Source organism: Ovis aries, chromosome 8 (assembly GCF_016772045.2).
Source record: "Ovis aries strain OAR_USU_Benz2616 breed Rambouillet chromosome 8, ARS-UI_Ramb_v3.0, whole genome shotgun sequence".
Lineage (NCBI taxonomy): Eukaryota > Metazoa > Chordata > Mammalia > Artiodactyla > Bovidae > Ovis > Ovis aries.
Window position 1 is genome coordinate 15,650,309 of NC_056061.1, and position 5,007 is coordinate 15,655,315.

Below are 5,007 nucleotides of genomic sequence, written 5' to 3' on the forward strand. Positions count from 1 at the left end.
CATGGAAAAACTGCCTGGACAGACCATTTCTTTCCCATGACTATGATGGAAGCCTTAGAGAAACCAGCAGCATGTAAGTCTGTTAAAACCCAGGCTTACTATCTCTTCCACAACTCTATTGGTCAAAGCAACCACGAGGAATTGGGAAATTCAAGATGATTCAAAGAGAAATACAATCACAGGGAAATATATTTGAAGTGAATTTGATTGTAAAAGAGTAAAAGTAGAACTGATTAAAATCTGCCTTAAAACTCTGCATCAGAAAGCAAACATGGCAAAAATTCTCCATTGTCAAAGAGTGCATGTCTTTCAGGGAGAATGACTTCAAAGCAACAAGAAGTACCAGGAAATGATGAAAATAATCCAGGTCACTGAGAATATGAATACTGCTTACAGTGGTGTTGGGTAAATTCCTGCATTATAATCTGCCAGTTTTTAATCAGTGAAAATGTTAAAAATTTTCAAAATAAAAATTTGATTGATTTTGACATTAGGTAACGTTGGCTGCAGTCCATGGGGTCGCACAGAGTCGAACACGACTGAGAGACTGAACTGAACTGAACTGAACGTTGGCTCAGTGGGTAAAGAATTTGTCTGCAATGCAGGAGATATAGGGGATACGGCTTTGATCCCTGGGTCAGGAAGATCCCCTGGGGGAGGAAAATGGCAATCTATTCCAGTATTCTTGCCTGAAAAATCCCATGAACAGAGGAGCCTGGTGGGCTATAGTCCAAAGGGTCACAAAAAGTTAGACATGACTGAGGGACTGAGCAGACACACAATCACAATCATATACACAAAAGAAAACTTTATATTTTTGTTTTACACTAAGCTTCAAAAGAAAGTATGAGAGAATCAATCCCCCCTTTCCCAGGAAAATGTAACTTATAGTCATATAGCTTTTGGCTACTCATTGCTGAATTAATACATAAAAGAAAAAATATTTATTTCAAGACCATTTAGGTAGATGAGAATCCCTTACAGAGATCTGAAAATGGAAGGAAACCATGTTAAGAAGGGTCATCCTTTCTTTTTAAAGTCTCAAAAAGAAACTGAAAATGTCTGTGAGAAATTAAGAATGATTCATACAGCTCTTCAACTTGGCCTTTTGAGAGAACAGATATATTCTACCCTGTGTTTACAGCATCTAATCCCCATTCCCTCCACAAGAAAGCCTGTAATGAAAGCTGACTATGCCACAACATACCCCTAGAAAGAATGATCCGTCTATTTTCCATTGTTTACTGAACTACAAAGAGTTACCATGGTTCAGGCAGCCTCATTACAGGCAGTGCTAAGCCTCATTACAGGCAGTGCTAAGCATGCAGTGTGAATACAGATTACACAAAGGCACCAGGGATGGTGAGGTATGTAATCCAAAGGTTTCTTGTTTTGTAGCAACAAAACAGTCTGGTAATTGGTGAGTACAGCAAGAGAGAGAAAAAAGCGCAGTAAGACATAGGGAAGTCACATTTTATGTAAAATGTTTCTTAGCTTTTTATTGGAAGATAATTGCTTTCTAATATTGTGCTGGCTTCTGCCATACCATCAGCATGAGGCAGCCATAGGTAGACACGTGTCCCTCTCTCTTGAACCTCCCTCTCATCTCCCACCCCTCTAGGTGGTCACAGAGCACAGGGTTGAACTCTCTGTGTCACATGGCAAGTTCCCATGGATATCTATTTTTATGTAAAATTTTATAAGTTAACTCAAGCAATTAGTTTAAACACTAAAGCCAAAAAAAAAAAAAAAAAAGAGGATATTTTAGAAAGTAAAGAAGTGTGTAAACAAAACCAACCTCAAAATTTTGCCCCTAATCTTTATGACTTGGTTTAAGTATTCTTTTTTTTTTTTTCCAAGCCACAGACTGTAGGAAAAACAATCCTTGTTGCTTCAATACTTTTCACTTTCTTTTGCTTTGTTTTACTAAGGTCTTTAGCTTGGAAGCTTCTCTCGAATTAACTCTGCTATACATTGGTGTGTTGTTTCAAATGCAATTGTAGGATTTTTCCCTTGTGAACAAAGAGACTGATGGAGGCATGTCCAAGGAACATATCATCTTTTATTATCAGAGGCTCTGAGGACCCAGAACTGGTTCAGAAACTTGAAAACTATTCGATAAACTGAAGTAATCGAGTATATAGGAACTAATTTTGTGCCTTGTATAAATGAATGTTCAGTAGATCATGTTAAATGGATAACTTAGATCTATTAAATACATACAATGAGAGGTTAGAATTAGAAGATAAATTTTTCTAGTAACATGTTGAAAGTAACGATACATTTACCATATACAAATCAAGACTGAACAAAGTCTCTTATACCTAAAAAGTTACATTTTACCTGTGTGATATGTGTTGGTCATTAAGTTGTGTCCCACTCTTTGTGATCCCATTGGCAGTATAGCCCTCCAGACTCCTCTGTCCATAGAATTCTCCAAGCAAGAATACTGGAGTGGGTTGCCATTCTTTTCTCCAGGGGATCTTCCCGACCCAGGAATCAAATTTGGGTTTCCTGCATTGAAGGCAGGTTCTCTACCATCTGAGTACCTACTCTGAAGTACAAGAAAAATGATAAATTCTTTCTTACAGGATTCCTAAATTGTGTCTGTCAGGAGAAAAAAGAGACCAAAATACAAAACAGAAGTTTTAATATGAAGCAGGTCAAGACAACATCATGAAGTCTTCATTGTGTTTTCAACCTATCAACAACAATCAAGTAAATGTTTCCTCATAGGGAGGCATGTAGCATCAAAAGAATATTAATTCTGAGATCTCAGAACAGGCAGTTTCTAACAGGAAAAGAAGCAAGAGGTTACTGAATAAACACAACATTTTGAAATAGTGACAATCTTGGCAATAATCCATTGTGTAACTCAATTGTGAAGCACATAATTGAAATTGTTTTAGTAGAAGAGTTTGTTATCTGTTGCCCTATGAACCTGATGAATTATACATCAGTGTAGAAACTGCTGGAAACTGCAAATCTGACTAGTATAATGGAAAGAGTACTGAGCTTGGAATCAGAAGGTGTGGGCTGTGGTTCAGCTCCTGTATTTACTTGAATATATCCCTTGATCAGGTTACTTAATCTTTCTGAGTCAAATGTGCCTACCAATAATGTAGAAGATGATCTAAAATGCTTCTGAAATATTAAAGAAGTAAAGGAATTATTATTTTGAATATTCATGTAGGAAATATACACAAAGATATGTAGTTTTTATTTTTAAATGTTAATTTCCTTAATGAGCAATTTATGGACATATAAATGGATTGAACCGATAATGACTTTAAAAATGAAAGTTCAGTATATATGCCTTACATGTCTTCAAGTGAACTTCAGTGTCAAAGGACATTGCTCTAGCAGCTCTTCTCCGTGTATTCACAGAATAAAATCAAAAAGCACAGCAATAATTTTAGCTCCATGGAGGCAGGGATATTTCACCCTATATCGCCAGTGCCTAAATAGCACCTAGCATGTAGGAGGAATTCCATAAATATTTCATGAAAGAATAAATTAATTAACCAGGACTAAGAGTCATCCTGTTTTCAGAATCCAGAAAAAACTTGAACTGATGACTTGATGGGAAGAATAATTACTGATCTCTGAAGAATATATACTTAACCAATGCACATCTGCTGGTTTGAAAGAAAAAGAGGAACCTTTGCCTTTATCCCATGTCTGCTACTTGCTCAGAAGGAAACATTCACCAACCGGCAATCTAGACATATTCTTCTCTCCAACCAGAGCACAGAAACTTGAGAATTGGTTTCCCTCATCCTTAATCAATGAGTATTATTCTGTAAAAAAAAATTAAAAAATTAGACTAAGACCCCCAGAAAATAAATAGGCAAGAAATAAGGAGGAGGGAAGGGGCTTCCCTGAACATTTATGTTGCTTCCAAGCCTTGACTCCTCTACATAGTGCTGCTGTATTCACTGGGGTGCATCTGTTTTTTCAAATTAGAATTTCATCTTTTCCAGACATACAGCCAGGAGTGGGATTGCCACACGCAGTACCATGTGGTAACTCGGTTTTCAGTTTTTAAGGACCCTCCATACTGTTCTTCATAGTGACTAACACATTCCCGGCAATAGTATAGGAGCATACCCTTTTCTCCACACTTTCCCCAGCACAAAACTGAGCTTTTATTGGTGAGAACAATGCCCTGTGGACTAGCAAAATGAACGTGGGAAAAGAATTCTTGAAGGTGAAATTAAAGATATGCAAAATATGTAGATTAGCTAAAATGGTACGGATAGACAGATAATGATAGATAAACAGGCAGACATAGACATATACATGTGCTTTTTTTTAATAGACATTCCTCCTATCATACACAAGCAAAGTAGATGAGCCCAGGAGGCAAGCAGCCTCACCTGTAAGGATGATACCTTAAACAATCCTCACCTTTCTGCCTCAGAAGGTGAACTCCTAAGGGTTTTAAAGCAGTGCCCCATGGAGCTATATTAAAGCATAAGTTCAGCAAAGAAAAACGTGTATCCTTATATACTCTCACCAAAACATTCTTTCATATTTTGAACCAAACATCAAAGTTCATAAAATCTCTACAATTAGAAACATGACCATAAATGAACCTCATGTTTCCCAGCAAGATCACATGCCATTGTTAACCTTCACAAACTGTTCTAAAAATTTGGTAACCACTGCCTGCTTGGAAATGACTTCTTGTTGCACAGATGCAGAAATATAAAACAATGACTGTTTTTATTTTAAAATTTGACATTTTATTCATGTTAAATTATATTGCATTCCTTTGGGTTTTTTAAAATATTATTTCTCTTGGTTACTAAGTGTTTTGGCACCTCTTCAAGATTTGCACCAGAGGCTAATGCCTCAACCGCCCTGATTTTGAGCATCTGAGGAGACAAGACTGAAACATTTATCTCTAGAATCTGGGGGTTTGACTCTACCAAATCTTGTATCCAAGGTGCCATTCAAAGAACCCCAAGGAATGGAGAACTGGATCTTCTAGAGGCTATAAAA